We start from the raw sequence: 26379 nt of genomic DNA, 5'->3' as shown, positions 1-26379 counted from the left end.
TAAGTAAGTAAGTAAGTAAGTAAGTAAGTAAGTAAGTAAGTAAGTAAGTAAGTAAGTAAGTAAGTAGGTAAGTGGGTAAGTAGGTAAGTAAGTAAGTAAGTAAGGTAAGTAATAGTAAAGTAAAGAAACACAATGTATTCATGAACACAAAAAAATTCCAGATGCTCATAGTTTACATAAAACAATCTTTTGGATGATCGATTATGCATGCTCGTCCGCATAAGTCGTAATTTCTTTTGACAACAAGAATAAATCTGAAAAAATACACAAACCTTTCATTCCGATAAAAACAGGTGATTGTTATAGCTTCTTTGTTGATTTGAATTTTTCTGATTAGCCAATTTACAATTTGTTTTCCTTTTAATTGAAATATTTCACCACATTTATGTCTATTTCATTCTGACGTGATATTTTGAAATGAGGCATATGATGACATGCTGCTGCTGCTGCGAGCTTTGTGCAACCTTCCACTTGCATTAAAAGGAGTTTCAATCCTCAACTGTGCCATCATCATGGTTGTTCCATTTAGAAAGAGATGAGTGGAGGATGGGACTGTTCATGGAAATTCACAGACTTAAGCGATGCCGAATGAGATCGAACTGATTGTTATCAACGTTCTTATCCAATTGTGGAAAATTTAGTGTTTGATTGTATCCCAAGTGGTCTAGTGGTTAGGATTCGTGGCTCTCACCTGTAGTATTCATGAGTCCCTTTCATTTATATTCTCATATTGATATTGCATGAACCGTTGTGTATTTATGTTACTTCGCACATGTAAACGGATTTCAGAATTATTAAAAAGAAACTGTAAGCAAGCAAAGTGTACTAGTGAGTAAAGGCAGAACATTATAACTGGCGACGAGTAGAGTATCAGAAACCACGTAAACACATCAACGTAAGACAGCAAGATGACTGGTCTTTCGCAAGCATTTCCATTTTTTGAAGAGGGTGGTCCTTCATCAACTGGACAACGGTGGAACAAGTGGGTTTGTCGCTTAGAAAACTTCTTTATTGTCAATAAAATTAAAGAAGATAAAATCAAACGAGCATCTCTACTGCACTATGCAGGAGAATGGCTGTTCGACATCTTTATAACTTTACCTAACACTGGTAATGAAAATGATTATGAGGCTGCCAAACAAGCCATCAGCAACTACTTCAAGCCTCAGATAAACATTGACTATGAAGTGCTGCAATTTCGTGAAATGGCACAACTGCCAGATGAAACCATCAATCAGTTTTACGCCAGACTTAGAAAAAAGGCTCAAACTTGTGATTTTGGTGGCGAAATTGACAAAGAAATTAAAAGGCAAATCATCAGCAAAACTTCTGACAAAAAACTGCGTACCAGAGCTCTAGAAGCAAAAAATCTGAATCTAACAAATTTGCTTGAAATAGGCAAAACCCTTGAAACTTCACGACAGCAAACAGAACATCTAGAACAACAGGCTCACAGTCAATCACAATCGATCAACAAAATGCACAAACTCTCAACAAATAAACAGCATTCAATCAAGCCAAAACCTACTAGGCCAACACAACTCAGACAGTCAACAAGCATCAGCAAGTGCTATTTTTGCAGTGGCAGTTATCCTCATGCTAAGGGAAGGCAGTCATGCCCTGCATTTGGAAAGACTTGCAGAAATTGTGGAAAACCAAATCATTTTGAAAAATGCTGTTTAACTAAACAAAAACAATATCAAAGAAATGTTAGAGCTACATCTGAACAGCAAAGCAGTAATGACACATCAGATTCTAATGAAGAAATTGCTTATGTATGTAGAATAAATTCAGAAAAGAATCCTACTGCAAATCTAAACATCAATGGAAAAAACATCAAATTTTTGCTTGATTCTGGATCATCAGCTAATCTCATTGATGAAGAAAACTTCAACAAAATACAATGCAAACTTTTCAAAACCAATGTTAAAATTTTTACATATGGTTCTTGCAAGCCAATGAAACTACTTGGCAAATGTCATGCTGACATAAAGACAAAAAATAAATCAACTTATGCCACATTTTATGTAGTGGAAGGAACACATGGCTGTTTGTTGAGCTACAACAGTGCTGTTAATCTAAACCTGTTGCACATAATCAATCAAACTGTCACTGGTACCAATTCTAGCATCATTAACAAATATGCTGACCGTTTTCAAGGCATAGGCAAACTCAAAGACTTCAAAGCCAAACTCCACATTGACAAATCAGTGATACCTATAGCTATACCACACAGGCGAATACCATTTCACATTCGGAAAAAAGTCAACACAGAACTGAAATACTTGGAAGACCATGATATAATTGAAAAAGTCAATGGTCCAACACCTTGGGCATCTCCCATTGTCACACCACCAAAACCAAACAACCCAGAAGAAGTAAGAATCTGTGTGGACATGAGAATGCCAAACAAGGCTATACATCGTGAAAGACACATCTGCCCAACTGTGGATGACCTTATTCATGCACTAAATGGAGCCAAAATGTTTTCAAAGCTAGATCTGAACAAAGGATATCACCAAATTGAGTTGGATGATGACAGCAGATACATAACAACATTCTCAACTCATAATGGGTTATATCGCTACAAACGTTTAAACTTTGGTGTGAGTTCAGCAGCCGAACTTTTTCAAAAAACCATTCAGCAAGCACTCGATGGCTTACCCGGTACACTCAACATTAGCGATGACATCATTGTCTATGGAAAGACTGAAGCAGACCACAACAAGAATCTTGATGCTTTATTGCAACGATTGCGAGAAAAGAATCTCACTCTGAACAAAAGAAAATGTGAATTTAACAAAACAAAATTGGAATTTTATGGATACACATTTTCTGACAAAGGCATTTCTGCACAAGACACCAAAATAAATGCTATAAAGAATGCTGCAACGCCAAAATCAGTCGGTGAAGTGCGAAGTCTACTGGGATTAGCAAACTATTGTGCAAGAACAATCAGAAACTTTTGAACAATCACTCAACCGTTGCGAGAGTTAACACATCAGAACACAGAGTGGAAATGGACTGCTGTGCATGATGACGCAATACAAGCTCTCAAAGACAGCCTGACAGGGAATGAAGTCTTAACATACTTTGACCTGAACAAAGAAACAGAGCTTATTGTAGATGCCAGTCCCGTAGGACTTGGGGCCATTCTCACTCAACGAAGCAATGTTAACGAACCGGCACGGATTGTTGCATACGCAAGTAAAGTTCTCACCCCTGTCGAACAAAGATATTCTCAAACTGAAAGAGAAGCACTAGCAATTGTTTGGGGCTGTGAACATTTTCATCTGTATCTATATGGCATGCAAAAACCCTTCAATTTGATTACAGATCACAAGCCATTAGAACTCATATTCAGAAATGCATCATCCAAGCCTCCAGCAAGAATTGAGCGTTGGAATTTAAGATTGCAACCCTACAATTTCGTTGTGACGTATAAACCGGGAAAAGACAACCCTGCTGACTACATGTCTCGACATCCCGTGGGAAGCACACATTGCACTTCATTGTGTGATGCCACTGAACAATATGTGAACTTTATTTCTCAATCAGCAATTCCACTAGCAATGACAATTGATGATGTCACAAATGCTGTCAAAGGTGACGACACAATGCAGAAAATCATCAACATCATCAAAAGCAACGCATGGAAATCTGCTATGAAGAATCCAGATCAAGACATCAAGCCATACATTCCTATCAGGAACGAGCTGACGTTAACAAACTCTGATTTGATTCTTAAACAGAACAAAATCGTTATGCCGCGAGTGTTAGAAAAACAAGCCGTAACTCTTGCACACCAAGGACATCAAGGCATCGTGAAAACAAAAGCATTGATTCGAGAAAAAGTTTGGTTTCCTGGCATTGACAAAACTGTTGAAAACGCTGTTAAAAATTGCATTTATTGCCAAGCTGCAACCGTTAAAAACACTGTTGAACCATTAAAAATGTCACCATTGCCTAACGCACCATGGACTGAACTGTGTATTGATTTTTCTGGACCGTATAACACTGGTAAATACTTGCTAGTAATTGTCGATGAGTACTCGCGATTTCCTGTTGTAGAAATTGTCAATTCTACCAAAGCTTCATCTGTGATACCGGTAGTTGACAAAATTTTCTCGATGTTTGGAATTTCACTTGTGCTTAAATCAGATAATGGCCCGCCATTCAATAGTTACGATTTTAAGCAATTTGCCCAACGTTTAGGTTTCAAACATCGAAAGATAACTCCGTTGTGGCCGAAAAGCAACAGCGAAGCTGAACGCTTCATGAAAACACTTAACAAGTCTGTTCGCATTTCAAATGTTCAGCACAATTCATGGCAATCTGACTTGAATAACTTTTTGAGAAATTATCGAGCTACGCCACACTGCACGACCAGAACAAGTCCCGCCGAACTCTTGTTTGGGAGGAAAGCTAATATTACTATTCCTCAAGCTCTCACTACTGTAAATGACCAATCGTTGAGAGAGAAAGACATTCGTGCAAAATGTAAAATGAAAAAATATGCAGACAAACGTACACATGCTAAAAATTGTGATATTTCAATTGGTGACTTGGTTTTGTTAAAAGTTAAAAGAGAAAGTAAACTATCACTCCCTTATGGATTGCGTCCTTACAAAGTGACTAACATAAATGGTTCGATGATCACTGCAAAAAAAGGATCTCATGTGGTCACAAGAAACTCTTCATTCTTCAAACCAGTCACAAATGACCTTTGTATAGATTGATGACAAGCATGTTTGATTAATTCTTGTTCTGTGTAAAACTGTAATTCGAGTAAGCAACGTTTTGTTATCATCAGACTGGAAAATTGTGACAACTATAATTTATCGTACTCGTCATATGAAAAGCATACCCCTTAATCCAAATGTACAACTTGGGGAGGATTGTAGTATTCGTGAGTCCCTTTCATTTATATTCTCATATTGATATTGCATGAACCGTTGTGTATTTATGTTACTTCGCACATGTAAACGGATTTCAGAATTATTAAAAAGAAACTGTAAGCAAGCAAAGTGTACTAGTGAGTAAAGGCAGAACATTATATCACCCACGCGGCCCGGGTTCGATTCCAGGTCTGGGAACATGTTTCAGCATTGGTGGTTCAGTGGTAGAATTCTCGCCTGCCACGCGGGGGGCCTGGGTTCGATTCCCGGCCAATGCACTTTAATGTTGTTCGACCATTTTGTTTCGTTATAAAATGAAATTATTTCGTTCTCACAATTTCTCCATGATAAGAGTTTCCTAATATCAAATCATTGGAACTTTTCTTTTACAAGAGACTTTTACAAGAGTTGCCATTCGACTTTGATTTTGAGCAATACAGTAGAACTCTGTTAATCCGGATTCGGTTAATCCGCATCTTCGCCTAATCCGGATAAAACTGGAAGTAGTACAAATGATTTGTAATCTTTTTCTTGAGAAACAACTTTGGATTATCCGGATTATTTAATCCGGATTTTTGCCGATTCCAGACAAAAGTTGCGCTTTCTCTATCTCTTCATCCGGATTTGCCAGTGATTACTTTGTTTGACCGTGATTTTTTGTAAGTTTTCCATAGAGACTCGTCTTCGGTAACTGTTTTCAAAAGTTTTGAGTGACTTCAGATTATTCCAACACGCATGTCTGAAGATGTAACTTTTGCCAGTGTGTTTTTGCGTTAGACGCAGAGTCTACAAATACATTCATTTTACATGCATACTGCATTTTGAAAGAACTCTATCACTGGGTCGCTAATGTGGTGATTGCGAGTCTCGGAATTGGCAGATGACCACACTAATGCGTTCAACTTCGGTGATTTTTACCGATACCCTCCTTTATAGGTAACGTCAAGCTTGATAGAACCGTCATCAGTTAATCGGGATCTTCGCCTAATCCGGATGGAATCGCTGGTCAAATCGAATCCGGATTAACTGAGTTCTACTGTATGTACACAAACGATAGTAAAGAAACACAATGTGATCATGAACACAAAAAATTCCAGATGCTCATAGTTTACATAAAACAATCTCTTGGATGATCGATTATGCATGCTCGTCCGCATAAGTCGTAATTTCTTTTGACAACAAGAGTAAATCTGAAAAAATACACAAACCTTTCATTCCGATAAAAAAAGTTGATCGTTATAGCTTCTTTGTTGATTTGAATTTTTCTGATTAGCCAATTTACAATTTGTTTTCCTTTTAATTGAAATATTTCACCACATTTATGTCTATTTTATTCTGACGTGATATTCTGAAATGAGGCAGACGATGACATGCTGCTGCTCCTGTGAGCATTGTGCAATGTTCCACTTGCAATAAAGGAGTTTCAATCCTCAACCGTGCCATCATCATGGTTGTTCCATTTAGAAAGGAAAGTTAATGGCTTATGATCCGTTTGCAAAATAAATTGTTTTCCCATCAGAAACAGACGGAATTTGTTAATGCCCCAAATTATTGCAAGACTTTCCTTTTCTATAGTTGAGTATCTCTGTTCGGTTCCAATTGTTCTTATCCAATTGTAGAAGATTTAGTGTTTGATTGGTGGTCTAGTGGTCTAGTGGTTAGGATTCGTGGTTCCCACCCACGTGGCCCGGGTTTGATTCCCGGTCTGGGAACATGTTTAAGCATTGGTGGTTTAGTGGTAGAATCCTCGCCTGCAAGTTGCAACGCGGAAGGCCCGGGTTTGATTCCCGGCCAATGCACTTTAATGTTGTTTGACCATTCTGTTTCGTTATAAAATGAAACTATGTCGTTCTCAGAATTTCTCCATAATAAGAGTTTCCTAATATCAAATCATTCGAACTTTTCTTTTACAGGACAACAATCCAGTTGCCATTCGACTTGGGTGTTGACTTGAGCAATATGCACAAACGATAAAGCAAAGTAGAGTAGTTAGTAAGTAAGTAAGTACGTAAGTAAGTAAGTAAGTAAGTAAGTAAGTAAGTAAGTAAGTAAGTAAGTAAGTAAGTAAGTAAGTAAGTAAGTAAGTAAGTAAGTAAGTAAGTAAGTAAGTATGTAAGTAAGTAAGTAAGTAAGTAAGTAAGTAAGTAAGTAAGTAAGTAAGTAAGTAAGTAAGTAATAGTAAAGTAAGTAATAGTAAAGTAAAGAAACACAATGTGTTCATCAACACAAAAAAATTCTAGATGCCATAGTTTACATAAAACAATCTTTTGGATGATCGATTATGCATGCTCGTCCGCATAAGTCTTAATTTCTTTTGACAACAAGAATAAATCTGAAAAAATACACAAACCTTTCATTCCGATAAAAATGTTGATCGTTATAGTTTCTTTGTTGATTTGAATTTGTCTGATTAGCCAATTTACAATTTGTTTTCCTTTTAATTGAAATATTTCACCACATTTATGTCTATCTTATTCTGACGTTATATTCTAAAATGAGGCAGACGATGACATGCTGCTGCTGCTGCGAGCTTTGTGCAACCTTCCACTTGCAATCCTCAACCGTGCCATTGTCATGGTTGTTCCATTTAGAAAGAGATGAGTGGAAGATGGAGACTATTCATGGAAATTCAAAGATTTGGGCCATGCCGAATGAGATCGAACTGATTGTTATCAACGTTCTTATCCAATTGTGGAAGATTTAGTGTTTGATTGTATCCCAGGTGGTCTAGTGGTTAGGATTCATGGCTCTCACCCACGCGGCCCTGGTTCGATTCCCGGTCTGGGAACATGTTTCAGCATCGGTGGTTCAGTGGTAGAATCCTCGCCTGCCACACGGGGGGCCCGGGTTCGATTCCTGTCCAATGCACTTTAATGTTGTTTGACCATTTTGTTTCGTTATGAAATGAAATTATTTCGTTCTCACAATTTCTCCATGATAAGAGTTTCCAAATATCAAATCATTCGAACTTTTCTTTTACAAGACAACAATCCAGTTGCCATTCGACTTGGGTATTGACTTGAGCAATATGCACAAATGATAAAGCAAAGTGAAGTAAAAGTGAAGTAATTAAGTAAGTAAGTAAGTAAGTGGGTAAGTAAGTAAGTAAGTAAGTAAGTAAGTAAGTAAGTAAGTAAGTAAGTAAGTAAGTAAGTAAGTAAGTAAGTAAGTAAGTAAGTAAGTAAGTAAGTAAGTAAGTAAGTAAGTAAGTAAGTAAGTAAGTAAGTAATAGTAAAGTAAGTAATAGTAAAGTAAAGAAACACAATGTGTTCATCAACACAAAAAAATTCCAGATGCTCATAGTTTACATAAAACAATCTTTTGGATGATCGATTATGCATGCTCGTCCGCATAAGTCGTAATTTTCTTTGACAACAAGAATAAATCTGAAAAAATACACAATCCTTTCATTCCGATAGAAATGTTGATCGTTATAGCTTCTTTGTTGATTTGAATTTGTCTGATTAGCCGATTTACAATTTGTTTTCCTTTTAATTGAAATATTTCACCACATTTATGTCTATCTTATTCTGACGTGATATTCTGAAATGAGGCAGACGATGACATGCTGCTGCTGCTGCGAGCTTTGTGCAACCTTCCACTTGCAATCCTCAACCGTGCCATTATCATGGTTGTTCCATTTAGAAAGAGATGAGTGGAGGATGGAGACTGTTCATGGAAATTCACAGATTTGGGCGATGCCGAATGAGATCGAACTGATTGTTATCAACGTTCTTATCCAATTGTGGAAGATTTAGTGTTTGATTGTATCCCAAGTGGTCTAGTGGGTAGGATTCGTGGCTCTCACCTACGCGGCCCGGGTTCGATTCCCAGTCTGGGAACATGTTTCAGCATCGGTGGTTCAGTGGTAGAATCCTCGCCTGCCACACGGGGGGCCTGGGTTCGATTCCCGGCCAATGCACTTTAATGTTGTTTGACCATTTTGTTTCGTTATAAAATGAAACTATTTCCTTCTCACAATTTCTCCATGATAAGAGTTTCCTAATATCAAATCATTGGAACTTTTCTTTTACAAGAGTTGCCATTCGACTTTGATTTTGAGCAATACAGTAGAACTCTGTTAATCCGGATTCAGTTAATCCGCATCTTCGCCTAATCCGGATAAAACTGGAAGTAGTACAAATGATTTGTAATCTTTTTCTTGAGAAACAACTTTGGATTATCCGGATTATTTAATCCGGATTTTTGCCGATTCCAGACAAAAGTTGCGCTTTCTCTATCTCTTCATCCGGATTTGCCAGTGATTACTTTGTATGACCGTGATTTTTTGTAAGTTTTCCATAGAGACTCGTTTTCCGTAACTGCTTTCAAAAGTTTTGAGTGACTTCAGATTATTCCGACACGCTTGTCTGAAGATGTAACTTTTGCCAGTGTGTTCTTGCGTTAGACGCAGAGTCTACAAATACATTCATTTTACATGCATACTGCATTTTAAAAGAACTCTATCACTGGGTCGCTAATGTGGTGATTGCGCGTTTCGGAATTGGCAGATGACCACACTAATGCGTTCAACTTCGGTGATTTTTATCGGTACTCTCCTTTATAGGTAACGTCAGGCTTGATAGAACCGTCATCAGTTAATCCGGATCTTCGCCTAATCCGGATGGAATCGCTGGTCAAATCGAATCCGGATTAACTGAGTTCTACTGTATGTACACAAACGATAGTAAAGAAACACAATGTGATCACGAACACAAAAAATTCCAGATGCTCATAGTTTACATAAAACAAACTCTTGGATGATCGATTATGCATGCTCGTCCGCATAAGTGGTAATTTAATTATGCGACGAAAATAAATCTGAAAAATTACACAATCATTTCATTCCGATAAAAAGAAGTTGAAGACTTGATCGTTTTATAGCTTTTTTGTTGATTTGAAGTTTTCTGATCAAAAGTACCATTTGTGTGTCTTCTAACTGAAATATTTCACCACATTCATGTCTATTTTATTCTGACATGAGATTCTGAAAAGCGGCAGACGATAACATGCTCCTGCTGCTGCTGTGACTTTTGTGCAACCTTCCACTCGCAATAAAAGGAGATGCAGGCATCAACCGTTCCATCATCATGGTTGTTCCATATAGAAAGGGTTAAGTGGAGGATGGGGACTGTTCATGGAAATACACAGATTTAGGCGCTGCCGAATGAGATCAAACTGATTTTTATCAACGTTCTTGTCCAATTGTGAAAGATTTAGTTTTTGATTGTATCCCAAGTGGTCTAGTGGTTAGGATGCGTGGCTTTCACCTACGCGGCCCGGGTTCCATTCCCGGTCTGAGAACATGTTTCAGCATTGGTGGTTCAGTGGTAGAATCCTCGCCTGCCACGCGGGGGGCCCGGGTTCGATTCCCGGCGATTGCACTTTAATGTTGTTTGACCATTTTGTTTCGTTATAAAATGAAATTATTTCGTTCTCACAATTTCTCCATGATGAGAGTTTCCTAATATCAAATCATTGGAACTTTTCTTTTACAAGACAACAATCCAGTTGCCATTCGACTTGGATAGTGACTTGAGCAATATGCACAAACGATAAAGCAAAGTAAAGTAAAAGTGAAGTAAGTAAGTAAGTAAGTAAGTAAGTAAGTAAGTAAGTAAGTAAGTAAGTAAGTAAGTAAGTAAGTAAGTAAGTAAGTAAGTAAGTAAGTAAGTAAGTAAGTAAGTAAGTAAGTAAGTAAGTAAGTAAGTAAGTAAGTAAGTAAGTAAGTAAGTAAGTAAGTAAGTAAGTAAGTAAGTAAGTAAGTAAGTAAGTAAGTAAGTAAGTCAGTCAGTCAGTCAGTCAGTCAGTGAGTAAGTAAGTAAGTAAGTATGTGAGTAAGTAAGTAAGTGGGTAAGTAAGTAAGTAAGTAAAGTAAGTAATAGTAAAGTAAAGAAACACAATGTGTTCATAACACAAAAAAATTCCAGATGTTTATAGTTTACATAAAACAATCTTTTGGATGATCGATTATGCATGCTCGTCCACATAAGTCGCAATTTCTTTTGACAACAAGAGTAAATCTGAAAAAATACACAAACCTTTCATTCTGATAAAAACAGTTGATCGTTATAGCTTCTTTGTTGATTTGAATTTGTCTGATTAGCCAAGTTACAATTTGTTTTCCTTTTAATTGAAATTATTCACCACATTTATGTCTGTTTTATTCTGACGTGATATTCTGAAATGAGGCAGACGATGACATGCTGCTGCTGCTGCTGCGAGCTTTGTGCAACCTTCCACTTGCAATCCTCAACCGTGCCATCATCATGGTTGTTCCATTTAGAACAATGGTTCTCAACCTTTTTTTTTACGTGGCCCATTTTCATTGCCATAAAAGTTCTGTGGCCCAATAAATTTTTATGAAAGAAAAAAGTATAAAATAGGTTTAGTTGGAACGAAAAACAGCAGAACATATTTCAAGATAGATTGTTTATTCAACCATGCATTAGTGAGATACTTGCTGCTGAACATTATCGACCAATACATTAATGTTTGGTGGGATTGAAGAGAGCGCACAACGCATACCATCTTCCACATTTAATCGGTTTCGAGCCTTTGTTTTCATCTGCAACAAAGTGGAAAAGCCTGTTTCACATAAATACGTACTGCTGAAAGGCAACAGTACTTTGATGCATTCTTTACTGATACGTGGGTACAAAACACACACCTTTGCCCAAAACTCACAGATCGATAAAGTCTCAAACATGTCTTTACAGGCAAAGTCGTTTTTGAAGTCAATGAGCTCATCCTGAGAATCATCAGCAACTTTTTCTATTGGTATTGCAAAAGGCTTTCTCACCAGCTCCAAATCTAAAGCAGGTATTTCGGGGAAGTAGGTCAAAAATTCTTCCGAAGATTGACAAGATGTTGCAATATTTCAGAGTCAGACGATAGATTCATGTTCATGTTGCCTTCAATCACAGATGAAAGGGTCTCAAACATTGCAAAATTTCCTTTCTCAGCTTTTCGTTTCCAGTTTTCAAGCTTTTGCACAAACGCATTTAAGGCGTCGATAAAATCAAGTACAGTTGTATCTCTTCCTTGTAGCTTGAGCTTTAAGCGGTTCAATTGTTCAAAAATATCAACTAGATAAGCAAGTTTAGATATGAAGGTAATATCACCAAAGCAAGATTCCAATTCGTCCTTTCCTTGCCTGTTAAGAAATTCTTTCAATTCTTCCCGTAGTTCAAAAACTCTTACCAAAACATTACCGTTGGACAGCCAACGGACCCGAGTATAATAAAGTAAATTCAAGTGTTCAGCATTCATCTCAGAGCATAATTTTCTGAATAGGCGTGTGTTTAATGCTCCATTCTTAACAAAGTTTACTGCCTTGATAACTGTGTTCAGAACATCTTGAAGAGATTCTGAAAGAGTTTTCGATGCAAGGGCTTGTCTGTGTATTATGCAATGCATTGAGACGGCATTAGGCGAACGACTACAAACTAATGTTTGTAAGCCACTTCTGGCTCCTAACATGGCAGGAGCACCGTCAGTGCATATACCACAAACATTTTTCCACTCAAGTCCTTCTTGATCAAAAACATTTCCAACTTTTCCATCACATCAACAGCTCTCGTATTGGCCTCTAATGCAGAACAAAACAGCAAGTTGCTTTTTATGTCCTTTTCTGACATGTAGCCTATCTGCAAAACACCAAGAGCTGGGAGCAAGAGGCAACGTCGGTAGTTTCATCAAGTTTAATTGAGAACAATCCCAATTGAGAATTTTTTATTTCTGTAGACTGTAATTACCTGGTCTTTTATATTTTCGGACAAATCAGCAATTTTACGCTGTGCAGTATCGTTTGAAAGAGGAATTTGCAGCAATTTTATTTTGCTTCACCAAGTACAATTCTAGCCATTTCTGCAGCGCATGGTTTAATGAGAGTCTCGCCAATTGTATACGGTTTGCATTGCTTTGCGATCATAAAAAGCGCTGACGTTTCAAACTACCTTCCTTAAGTTTAAAAAAGTTCTCATCTTTATCCTTGTAATTTGGATGAGCTTTTTCCAGGTGAAGTTTCAGTTTTGATGGCCTCAATGAATGACGATCAAGAACTTTATAACATAAAGCACATTGTCCTTTTTCTTCTGTGTTGTCAAAAATTTGTGTAAATCCATACTTAATGTAATTTTCATTAAACTTTCGTTTTGACATTTTAACTAAGTCTTAGTTTCTGAACCTAAATTTAAACTCTTTAAGAACAACTGAACCAAACAGCACACGCACCTGCAGAAGTTTTCTGGCAGGGTTGTCAGGTGGAGTTTGAAAAAAACTGCCAAACCAACGCTAAAAATCTGCCAAACAGCTAAAAAAAAACTGCCAAATTTAAGCTGATCGACACTTTTAATGTTATACTACATCAAGGTGGTCCAAGACTGCGAACATGAAGGGCCACATTAGGGTCTGAGAAAAACTTCACGGGCCGCATAGTGAGAAATGATAACGCGTTGCTGAAAGTAGAAACGTTGTTAAATAAAAACTTAACTAAGGTTGCGATTTTGAACTTCTTTTCTATAGATTTCGATCTGTTTTAGCTACATTCTTACTGTTCGCAGGCTATGAACATTAACAAATCTTGTCGCTGACAAAATACAGTTGTAATGAAAGGACTGAGTTTGCTGCTCTGATCGACCTAATGTTTTGCTGCACGCCATGGCGACCTTTACTACAGGCCATGCAAACGTGCGGGCTGGAGTCGAAACTGGAGGCGAACGTATTTTTTTGTTTTTTTGCATATAACGTTTATCAAAGTTGGATATTAAGTTGCAGTAGGAACATATCTTTGTAATTCAGTTTCCCAAGCAACGAAATAATACTATTGAACAACTATTCAATAACTTTACAGTACTTTTTCCCCAATAAGACCAACAGATGCATAACAAAGCATTGGGATAAAGTAAATATTAGAACCACTCTTATTCATTGGCAAGATTCGTGCTATTAGTTTTCACAATAGACTGTATATTCGTAACACAGTATAATACTCAGCAATGACACTCTAATAAATCAGTAGCACACACATACGATTATGTGAAGGCGGCATAGGGGCGGATCCAAGATTTGACTAAGGGAGAAGGGAAGGTTATGTGACTTATAAATCAAGGAAAACAAAATTGGAATTTCGACTTAACGACAATTTTAATTATAAAAACAAGAAAATCTTAATTAAAAATTGCAAAATGTGCTGGATGTCCAATTGTCCAAATAAAAAGGTCTTCACCCCCTCCCTCCTGGATCCGTTACTGGGGCCGAACCGCTACGAAACTACAGTAGTTTCAAGCAAGTAAAACCTCCAATACTATGGTGTACAAAGCACTACGAAAATAGTTTCCAGCAGGTAACCATAAACAAAAGTGTGGTTAACAAAGCTCAGCAAAAACTTTTTCAGACTAAAATGGTCGAAACGGTGTTTGAATCACTATGCAGTATGCAAAACATACTGAGAAAATCAAAACAAAATACACCAAGCGTTCAAAATGCACAGTAACAGTTGGAGACAAGAATAATGTCACACATAAACTAATACACAAGATGATAAAATAAAAACTTCCAACACTGAAATAAAATGAAACATCTTAACAACCAAGGGAACGTTCAAATATTACGTAACGCCTTCGAGGGGGAGGGGGGGGTTTATGCAAAGCGTTACGTTAGCGTCACATTGGGGGGGAGGGGGTTCAAGCAAAACGTTACGTAACGCTTTCGAGTACGGAATGGTAGTTTTTTGTGCTGAATTCGTACTGAAAAAGCGTTACATGGGGGAGGGGGGGGATTGAAAAAAGCGTTACGTTGGCGTTACATGGGGGAGGGGGGGTCAAAAATTCGGAAAAAAAGCGTTACGTAATATTTCAACGTTCCCCAATGGCAGTAGAAATAGTACAAAACTGCAGTAGGCCTACCGTACATTCAATGTACAAAACAGGTAAATATTTTCAATTAACTCAATTTCAAAATTTTTTGCCTGACTTCTTTGGTAGACGTTGGAGAATACAAGCAACAATAGTTTTTAAATAGTATATTGGCTAAAGTGATAGCGTAACGTTTTTTCACATCAAATTGGTACTGTTCTGCAATAACTGTCAATACATCACACAAGGATTTTCTGCAACATTGATCTACTATTTCATGGAACAAAATATAGCCATAAATAGTCCACTGGCACACAGAGTCACCTGGAATGCACAGACCACCACGGTTTAGGTTATCAACAAAACTACCATACTTTTCATAATAAAAGTGACTATCTTCAGTTGGGTCATCATCCTTTCGGATTATATACCCAGCAATGTAGATCAACCCCATAATGGAGTCGATTGAAAGTGATTTTTCCATTTTTGGCAAATGGTCCAAAATGCAGCACAGTTGCTCACTAAGGACAAAGTTACACTTGGAACAAGAGTGTCCGCTTTCTAATTGAAACAAATGTTCAGCTGTGCTTTCATTTAGTCTCAGCAACAACTTTGTTTTTGAAATAGCCACTTTTTCCAGAATCTGTTGAACCGTGATGAAATATGTTCCACCCGAGCCTTGGCGAAGCTTACCAAATTCTTTCTCAATGGGATCAGAAGAAAAACAGCCCAATAAAATATATTCAAATTCTTCCATTTGCAACAAATATTTGCTTAATTCCACGAGGCCACCACAAGTTTGCATGAGACCTGCTGAGGTATCTCGAGTTAAAGTTTTAATACGCTTAGATCCCCCTGGTTTAAGGTTTTCGGCAAACAAACTCATTTCTGTCAGCTTGTGCAAGTTTTCATGTTGTGGCGATGTTATGGCAGCTCTCAGTCCATCACGCATCCGCTGTTCCGTCAACAAACAATGGACATTAACAATCTTCCAAAATTCTAAGATTTTTTCCAAAAAAATAATAGTGGCATCAGCAATTTCTATATCTGGATGAGATTTTAAAGCAGAGACTGTTTCATCGCAAAATACTTGCAGACATGTTGACACTTTTTGTCTTTCAATTGGTTTCGGGCTTATTGCTTCATATGACAATTTTGACATTTTTACAGTTTGTTTGCTCTCAAGAAGATACAACTTTTTTATATCAGCCCATCTTGCAGTTTGTTTCTTTCCATTGATGGAAAATTCTATTTCCTGAGTTGCTTCTGTGATCCAATTGTTTCTGACGTTTTTTAATAAGTGAACATAATCAAATAAAAGAAACATATTATCTTTGGTACGCCATGGCTCGTTGCTGCTGGTATCGAACATTTTAAAGAAAGCTTGATTGACTCTATTGCCATCACAAATTATTGAAACAACTCTGGCTCCAGCCGTTTTAAGTTCAGCAAGTAACAAATTGGTTTGTTCATACAGAAAAGTGGCTGTCAGTCCTTTCACAGGTAACATCTTGCAGAGAAATTTTGGTCCACCATACAAGCATACCACCATAAAACTTAACACAGTATTGGCTAACTTTTTTGGATTATTAACCGCTTTTCCAAAAACTGTACCTCCATGATATTGCAACATAGACTTCACATAAATTTCATCTAAGATTAAAACACAAGTTTTCTGCCTATCTGTTAAACTAGAAAAGACAGCAGTGAATAAGGAAAAGTCTTTTAAATTTTTAACAGCCGATGTTAATGAAGTCAAAGTTCGTATACTAGGAAGCTGAAAATCTTGACGCAATCTGTGGTATGTGGTTCGAGAGAGTGCAAAATACTCAAATCCACGAACTAAGATTTCATTTGAGTATTTCCTTTCTCCAACACTTTTTGCACCCATTGAAGCAATTTGTTCCTGTATGATATGTTCTTTTGTGGATTGCTCAAGATTGTGCAAGTAACGAATAGCTTCATCAATTTGGGAGAATTGAGTAAAGCTACATATTCGGTTGTGAGAAAGAGTGGATACGGTGCACTTGATTCCATGATGAAAAGCTTCAAACGACAAGTTTTCATTAATCTTTAAAACATAAGTAAATATGCCTGTTCCCGGTAATAACTGTGTGGACTGTATAAATATTTTACTGTCTAAAACGTTAACGAGCAATTCAAATCCACTAAAACTGTGAGTTTTGATAGTACTTTTCAAATTCATAAAATCTTTGATAGTGTCTGCTCTTATGAAAGCACCAAGCTCATCAGCAAGTTTGTTACGTGCTTCTGCAGCAGCTTTGACTGTTGATCTTAGTGGTGGAGGTTGCGTGGGTAGCAAACTTTGTTCAACGCAAGTGAAAACGGAAGGTGGATCTCTTGGTCGAACCTTACCATAACTTTGCATTGTTGCATAGTTTTTGGGCCAATGCCTCACACACACTACTGTATCTTTCTTGTCCGGTATGTTATCGCGTGGTATAATCTGCAGCCATCTTTGCCGCTCAATAGGATCTGAAGGCAATCGAAAAATTTTCTCCCGATTTTCATCATCATAATTTCCATTACAGCCGGTAACACAACACTTTCGACCCATTAATAATGCTAAGCTAAAACATACGGCATATCGATTTTTTAATTCATTGTCGCTTGAAAATAGAGATCAGCAATCTAGATTCTACACTTACAGTAGACCCTCCTCCAGTACTTTAAGGCAAACGAAAAACTATTTCTTTTCACTATTAACACAAATTTTTTGACATTTTTTAACTAATCTAAATTATACATATAATAAGCTTAAAGTATAAAAAAATTACAGCGTCAACTAGGCTGATTCGAATATGTAGAGTAGACGACAAATGGTAGTAGAAATTACCATAGCTAATTTTATTTATGGTACAACTTAATTAACTTACAACATTTGGCAGCAACGTATAAATTTCTTGATTTTTTGGAAACCAACACAAGTTGTTTCAAAACTAATTCTTTTGTCAAGACGATCTCACTTTTATTTCTCACCATATTTGCACCTAATTTTAACATCCCTCTCACTTGCCTAGAATACATGAAACCTAAAACTAGGCTCTTATACTCTAGCGACACTATCCAGACTATCTAAGAAATGTCGCTTTGAAATATCTTCTGCGAGCTTTCTAATTAGTAGCTGTGGCTACACAAAGCTAGCTGTCACAAAATCAACATAAATTGTTGGATTTTGTAAATTTTAGTTAGTGGCGCTACATCCCTGGTTAGGCTGAGTAATAAGGCTACGGTATGTTAAAGTGTCTACCACATTGAAGACACCTGACTCATTGCAAAGCAGTATATTTGGCTAGACTTTCTTACATTAAATAAAACTTTAACATTTTGTTCTTACAATAGCTTCATACTTTCGATAAAAAGCTTAACAGCATTCAAACCTTCCACTACCGTACTCTCTAGTTCTTGCATCCAGAGTTGCCACAAAAGCATTTTATTGTAAGTTACCTAAAATTTAAGATCCTGCTTCACAAAGTTTTAAAAATTTATATTCCGTTAGCAAATTGTTACATTTAGATACATTTTTTTCTCAAACCGCAATTTTTTAGTTGTGCTTGCATTAAAAGTGTACTGAAACTGATTAAAGATGCAAAAGGTCATAAGCCTTTCTTGTGTACATTATTCATCTGGCAACGCAGCAAAATCCGTTGTCAAGGCATTGTTGTTTTTGTATGCCTGCGCACAATGGCGGATGAATGTTTCGAAAACATTTCGAAAAACGTAAAATAACTAACAATCATTGCAAAATAATTGATTGTTATTACAAAAAAAGACAAACTTTACGATATTATGTGATTTTGATTTCCTAAAATAATCTAAAAACGTAAAAACACGTTCGCCTCCAGTTTCGACTCCAGCCCGCACGTTTGCATGGCCTGTAGTAAAGGTCGCCATGCTGCACGCCTAACTCACTTTTTAATCTCTGCTTGCGACTCAAAAAGTGATTTTCAGCTAGTAAAAAAGATACGATACATAACACGTCAACAAATTAGCAAACCAAAACAATTTATTGTTTTTTGCTTTTGCATATACTGTAGTGTCGATCTCTGGTTTAAATTCAGTGGTCGACAGACGTAACCAGGCATCCAGGGTTGTCACCAAACAGTTTTTTATTCGCTTCATAACGGAGAAAGTGCTAGCAACAAAAGCAAAATATCAACGCACGTTTGTGTCGTCACAAACCGACATTGTTCCCTCATAGTTATAGTCCAGGAGTTATACGAGTTTAATTACATTTTCATTAGGAAATTTAAGGAAGAACTGTTTAGATGTATTTTTGGGCGTAGAATCCAAAAATCGAGTGCTTACACGCCGCAAACTGGACATTTTTGAGATATTAGCAAATTTTAATGTTTGTGGGCTGGGCTACTTCCTTTTTTATTTTCTAATTTTTTCTTTTGCCAATTTGTCGTAGAATTAAGACAGCTTCTTAGTTCAAAAGTGAAATTGGTCAAATTCTGCCAAGACAAAAGGGATCTGTCATGGTTTTTGTGTAACTGTAACAGTTTTTGTGTTTTTCAAATATGAAACTGTAAAAAAATACAATGTGAAATACAAGATTTAGTTAGATAATGTTAAAATCACCATTCTGACTTCCATTGTCATCTGAATCGTCAGATAAATTTGAATCCTTGTAGTCACTGTCATTGTTATATTGGTCTACTTCCAGAGAATCCGGTAGCTAAGAACCTTCAAACCAATTTGGCACTATTTTGCCGCTATTATTCTCTTTCCACCCGTGGTCTAAGGGTGACTCTGTCACAGGCTTGAATTCATTTGCAAGTTTCCACATCCTTGCAATAAAATTTGCTCGCTTAATGTGCTGGATAAACGCTGCCCTGCAAGTAGGCATTGCTGTAGGTTCCAAACCTTTTACCTTTTGCAGAGGCCACTCACCATGTATTGGCGTAAACTTCGTTTCAAATATAACTCTGCGGGCTTCATTGACGTCACGAAGTTGCCTTTTCCCGTATGTTGCACATAGCCTACAAACTCTTCGAGAGCAGCTTCCGTGGCAGAGCTAACACTGATGGAACTGCCTAAATCTGCCAGTGCTTGAAGGAATTAAGGGTACTTTAATGCAATTAAGAATGGTCTAGTTTTTCCTTTGCCAAAGAAACAGGAATTTTGATCACACCCTGTGATGGCATGGTATCCTGGCAAAGCTGTACAGAATAAGCCATTAATTTCACTGAGCTCCTCCATCATGCTTCTGATGTTAACAATACGCCGAGTATTGTTGTAAGCATGACCCATTTCTAATAAAACTTTTGTTTGCCGGTCCACATCGCTGCAATAATGCAAGAGAATGATAATTACATCTGTGTCATTACAACGCACATTCACTCGCAGAGGATTGTTACCGTACTACTTTTGTAGAGCTGAAAGATGTGATGCACCATCCTTGTGTCCGCTTCATTGTATTCGCAGTCATATAAACAGCAGTTCTGTCTTATTACAAGATTGTCACTTTGCACACTAAATTCATAGCACTTTTTTTCCCGTTGCCACAATTACTTTCTTGTTCCCGATTACTTCAGCATAAGATTTGACTGCCACTCATAAACAAGAAAGCAAGGAAAAAATCTTTGAACTGTGATGAGGATAGGCACTTTGCAAAGTCTTTAGGTCTTTTTTGGCTAGGACTAGTAATGCTGATGACAGTGTCGGTGTCCCCCCGAATTTCATGAGCCGAGTCTTTGATTGTGTTCTGAGTATAATCGTCACATACAAAGTGCACTTTTTCGCTAGTAGCTTTATAAATCATAGTTCAGAGAGCTTTGACAATTCCACCATAAGTAGAAGGAAGGTTCGCAATCATTCTGATCAAGAACATGCCATCAAAAATACTCACATCGCTTCCCGTATTCAATGGTTCATTAGCTGCCGTCGCAAGTGACTCAAGATGATCAGCCAATTTGGACTTGTTGGTTGTGGTCATACTTCCATCTACATTGCATAGACTAAGGGGAACTACTGACGGTGGGTGAGACAGGACTTTTCTTAAGTTAAGCTTTTTTTGGCAGGACAAGTAAAGAAGTCTACCAAACATGTCTCTGGAACATTTCAGCTCTACCACTTTCTTATCTTTTGTGGTGACGAAAACCTTTGTTACATTGCTAGCTTGTTTGTTTGTCATATCTTTATCCTGCATTGCGGGAAAGCCGACTTGAGCGCTATGCATCGGTGTACTCCTTCCGACGTACACCTGACCCACGCTGCAGCCGACGGCAATGTCTGTTTCCGGTTGTCTACTCTACTTATGACTTAAATTTGGTACTACCCATTACTCGAAATCGATCACTAGGCAATTATCGTAAAGTTTCTTGCCCAGAGAAACAACAGCAAGTGCGGGTGGCTGGAGTCGAACATGCAGGCTCTCGACTGCGAGCCCAACGCGCTAACCACTCGGCCACTGCTGCCGAATTACTCGGCCACTGCTGCTGCTGCCGAACTGCTAGCAAAATTTCTAACTTTCCTTCTCTTGATGGACTTTTTAATTCGAGCTGGATCTTCTTCTATTTCATCAAGGAACTCCTGTTGCCATTCAGAACCTTTGCTAATTGTGTTCCAGAGATCATTTCTGATCTCATTTGGAGCTGGTTTTCCAGACGATAGATCTTGATCAAGTGATTGCTTTGTTCAACATGTTGAAATGGATTCATGGTCGAATCGATAGTTTCACCAATCTTCCTGAAATCAGCATGGTCTATTTTTATTCTGTAGGGTTTTTATTCCTGGTAAGCAGTTTCATAATGTTTTATACCAGCCTTCTCCATCGCATAATTTATCACTTGACTACTTGCATACCTCGTGACATTCCATCTTCGGTGGGAAGGAAAACTCTGGGTGAACGCACTTATACCAGTCATCCTGGATGCAGCATCCGCATTCACAGTCATCTCCACCGCTTGATCAACAGGTAGCCTAATCTAGAGAAGGAATGTCCAGACAACCTCACAGAGAAGGCTCCTTTTTCTAGCTGATCACGTATGCCAGGGTGTGTGTAGTCCATGTTCAACAGCTTCAGGAAGTACAGTAGCATGTGTCTGGAATAGTTGGGCTTGTTGCATGCAAAAACACAGGGATTATTGTTGTCAGACATAAGTGAAGAGCTCAATATCATTCGTCTTTACAGCTCTTCATAAGTAAAAATCGCTGTACAAGATTGATGTAAAGAAACCAGAACTGGGCTGTACCGCAATGGTTTCCGTTCCGTGTGTCGTCACAGAACTTCTCATAATCATTCATAAGACCTTTAAAGGCATCTGATTTCTCTACATCTTCAATATGTATATTGTATTCTGTTTCGAAGCATTGCTGTGATGGTAGCATGTCTATTCACATTGTCCTTCATCTGCTCTAAGAACGACTCTACATGTTTTTTCCTGAACGCAGTGGCAAGAAAATCATGTAATCGCTTACACCTGTTGTAATGCTTTGACGTCATTCTCTTGCTAGCCCAAAAATGCAAATATCTCAAAAATGTCCAGTTTTCGCCTAGTAAGCACTCGATTTTTGGATTCTACGTCCAAAAATACATTTAGAAAGGTCATTGCTGAAATTCCTAATAAAAATGTAATTAAAGCCATGTAACTCCTGCTCTATTACCTATTGACCCGATTATGCGCGACTTATTTAGGGTTGTGGCGAATGTATAATGTATTTATAAAACGAAGGTGTATTTTTAAACCTTGGATTTAGCACTGATAATTCCGGCATGCACAAAGTGTTCGCGGGCCGCACAAAAGCTTCACGCGGGTCGCATGCGGCCCGCGTGCCAGGGTTTGGACCACCCTGTATACATCATTTGGCCTACTTTGGTACTGAAATACGGCTGGTTGTAAAAGCAGCATACGGCAAAAAGTTCTGTTTTTAACATAATTTTCCGAAAAAATTTTACCTATAGATGCGAAAAGGATAGTTTTATAATAAATGGCGCAGCGAAATTTAAAAGAATGTGATTAGTAAAACCATTTATTTTTTCTTTCCAAATCATAAAAAGCAAAAAAAAAATGTCAATCAATGGCATAACTGCCACACAATACTTTTCCAGCTACCCAGTAAACATTGGTTGTTGGGGCAACATTGGCAAGAAGTTGGCCGCAACATTGGCAAGATGCAGACGCCAACGCTGGCAAGATGTTTTATGCACCATTTGGATGCATCTGGCCAGCGTTGGCGTCTGCATCTTGCCGCCGTTGGCTTCTGCATCTTGCCAACATTGGATTATGCATCTTGCCAACGCTGGCATTTGCATCTTGCCAACGTTGGCTTCTGCATCTTGCCAACGTTGGCAAAATGTTTTATGCACCATTTGGATGCATCTGGCCAGCGTTGGCGTCTGCATCTTGCCAACGCTGGCTTCTGCATCTTGCCAACGTTGGCTTCTGCATCTTGCCAACATTGGCTTCTGCATCTTGCCAACATTGGCAAAATGTTTTATGCACCATTTGGATGCATCTGACCAGCGTTGGCGTCTGCATCTTGCCACCGTTGGCGTCTGCATTTAGCCAACGTCGACTTCTGCATCTAGCCAACGTTGGCTTCTGTATCTTGCCAACGTTGGCAAAATGTTTTATGCACCATTTTGCTTCATCTTGCCAACGTTGGCATCTGTGTCTGGCCAACGTTGGCAAGATGGCTTGTGCACCATTTTGCTTCATCTGGCGCCTAAATTCTGGTTGACTTTTATGCACCATGATGCTGCTTCTGACCTATTGACTATTGTGATGCCCGCGCTTTGACCAAGGTTGGACATGCGAAGCAAGCTGGTGCATAAAACATCTGAACAGCATTGGCATCTACATTTGCCAAACGTCTCTGTACCTAAACCTCGCTCATCACCAAAAGTTTATTGTTGAACCTAGCTAATCCTTGGGCGAAAGAACAGCAGCAACACGGATTTATAAGCAACACTACTCCCTTTGTGACAAAGCAAAGTAACAGCCGAGCTTCGTATATTTTCACATTTATTAGAAACAAGCCACATCAAATCGTATTGATAGATGGAGATTCATTGCACATCAGCAGCTTTTTCTTGTGTATCTTTATCATTCTGAATTCCTGCAAATGAAACAAAAATATTTAATTCAAGAGGGCTGTTTGGCAACAGTGTAGGATTTTGATCAGTTGTCGTCCAGGATAATACGAAGTTAATTGACAATCTGCAATATCAATGTAATATCCCTCTCTCCAACGTGCGTGACAAAAAACTTATCATTCGATTCTGAGCCACGCAGAGCAATAATCAAGTTCCAATACATTCTAATTGCGTGTACAGTAGTTATTCAACAACTAAAGCAACACATTCGCTGTTGTCTTTCAAACATATAACAAGCTCACCAAAAGTTAGTTTTTGCCCTTTTCGGCCACCAATTGCCTGTCCTTGCAATTTCGAAATCACTCTGAAACTCTTCATCAATTTGCTGCACGGCAGCAGCTTTGTCGTGCGCCATCACCATGTCTAATCATGAAAGTAAAAAAAGAAGTGTTAAATCAGTGTATAAATGCCGACATAGCCTACTAACCACCATGTTCGTTGTTCACATCAATGCGAGTACACCACTAAAACATTTTCATACATTACTCAATACTCTTCACAATTACATCATACATTAATCAAAAGAGCAAAATGGCATAGTTATGACATAATCATTTAGTCGTAGTAGAAACATTTATCCGTACTCACCAAGAACAACTTTTTTCAGATTCTTTTTTTAAACAATCAAACGAGTGCTTAGACTTCACGATGTTTTTTTCTTTTCTTTCTTTGTTCTCGACATGACTTGAACTGTGTTGTGTTCGATAATAATAGTTGACATAAGTTCACTGATACAATCGCTTGCATTTTTGCCAACAACTTGACTTAAATTTGCGACCTGCAAAATGTAAATCGAATGTAATGACAGGGGTTTCATCCATCATATTAAAAAGCTTCAGCACTTGTTACAGACATTTTCGACTGTTACAAATGACAACCAACGTTTAAAGTTTATTTTGGGATTCCAGTCGTCTGTTGTGTTGCGTATGTAGGTCGCAGTGTAGGCTACTGTAGTCTATATGTTGTCGCAATGGGCGCAAAATAAAACATATTATTATTATTATTATTCAGCTGACTGCAATGAAAGCTACATTTGCAAATACTCTACAACCATCACAAACCTATCCACACGACATAAAAATACGAACACATTCAAGCAGTCAGGCAAACACCGCCGGAGCAGCAAAATCAAAGATTGAGTAAAACCCTACACAACACATGTTGTGGGGCATCACAAGCTCTGCTACTTTGCTGATATGCTCTTAGCACTCATCTAAGAGCACTGGCACTAAATTTGTCACGAGAATATTTCATATGAAAGTTTTCCATTGGTCATTGAGTTTTATAACTTTCTTTAAACTGAGTAAACGTAGCCTAGTGACAAAAACGACTTTACACAATTATTTCAGGTTCAATGAATAAAAGACATTCACTTACCAGGTTTTCATAAACATTGTAGTAAGTCATTCCTATAGTTTCATTTTGATCATTTCTAAAACTCCTTTCGGCCGTAATATTTCAATTGAATTCGATTTTTTTATATTTTCGATGCAAGAAGCGAAAATTCCTCTTAGCGCTGTTCACATAAACATTGTGCTTTCGGCTCTCCACGTAATTGTGTATTGCGCACAACCGCCATGCTTGAACAGTCGAAGTGAATCGAGTGACGTCATAATCCCTTTAGCAAAGGATTAAGTCATGGCCTTTGTCTTCCTTCATAAAAAAAACCAAGTTCTTCTTCTAAATTGCGTCTTCTCACGTTGATATAACACATCGCCGCATTCTAAAGCTTTGTTGCCTATTTCACTTCAACGCGTCATATTGCCCAGTCAAAGTTTAAGTAGTGACGTCATAATGGAGTTTTCACAACAATTATTGTGCCTGCAGTATTGCTCTATGCACCGCGAGAGAAGAAAAAACGATTTGCCGGATCGTTGAAAGTAAAAGTAGCGATCGTTTTGTGAAATCTCGCTTCAAGAAATTGAGGAGAGATTTCGACGCAACATGACTGCTCCTGACAAAATATTAAAACACATTATAGTATTGTTAAACGTGAAAGTTAATAAAGCTGTTGTTGACTCCAGGAAAAAAAATGAAGACCTGGCAACTTGAATTTGCAACCACGTTTTTATTTTTATTATTTGTTAGCTGTTGCTAACAATATATTGGTGGCGCCAAAGCGTAAACTTCCTGGAAGTGCCCTCTGAATCACAAGATATCTCTTGCACTAAATTATCTGAAGCAATTGAATATGAACAAACGATTTATATCATAATGTTGTTGGTGCCAGAATATGCTGGAAAAACTATGTTTTTCTACTAAACCACATGAAAGAGTCATTTAGGCTATTGGTATTTTTAAATTATAAAACAAGTGCTGAAATGAAGTGCTAACACATCAAGCATATAATAACCAACCTTACAATTGTTTATTTTGTGGAAACGTGTAGGCTAATGGAAACTTTAAACTGTTTCGGCATCAAGCACGTTATCACGCTCGCGTTTTGTTGCTCCTACCATTTTCAAGATCTCTGCTTCGTTTGACATAAACCAACTAAAAC

At 37.8% G+C, this 26379-nt stretch overlaps 4 non-coding genes across 4 annotated transcripts; all 4 read left to right on the top strand.

Moving 5' to 3' along the window:
- Positions 1-5105: 5105 nt before the first annotated feature.
- On the top strand, positions 5106-5176 carry Trnag-gcc (transfer RNA glycine (anticodon GCC)). The gene has a single exon. It is a non-coding gene; the product is annotated as a tRNA-Gly (tRNA).
- A 1443-nt stretch (positions 5177-6619) lies between these two features.
- Positions 6620-6697, top strand: Trnac-gca (transfer RNA cysteine (anticodon GCA)). Its single transcript is given in 2 exon segments — positions 6620-6655; positions 6663-6697. It is a non-coding gene; the product is annotated as a tRNA-Cys (tRNA).
- Positions 6698-7614: 917 nt separating this feature from the next.
- Trnae-cuc (transfer RNA glutamic acid (anticodon CUC)) lies at positions 7615-7686 on the top strand. The gene has a single exon. It is a non-coding gene; the product is annotated as a tRNA-Glu (tRNA).
- Positions 7687-10211: 2525 nt separating this feature from the next.
- Positions 10212-10282, top strand: Trnag-gcc (transfer RNA glycine (anticodon GCC)). The gene has a single exon. It is a non-coding gene; the product is annotated as a tRNA-Gly (tRNA).
- The last annotated feature ends 16097 nt before the right edge of the window (positions 10283-26379 follow it).

Source organism: Aplidium turbinatum, chromosome 3, assembly GCF_918807975.1.
Source record: "Aplidium turbinatum chromosome 3, kaAplTurb1.1, whole genome shotgun sequence".
Classification (NCBI taxonomy): domain Eukaryota; kingdom Metazoa; phylum Chordata; class Ascidiacea; order Aplousobranchia; family Polyclinidae; genus Aplidium; species Aplidium turbinatum.
The sequence above is the reverse complement of the archived record's forward strand: the minus strand, read 5'-3'. Positions and strand labels throughout refer to the sequence as shown.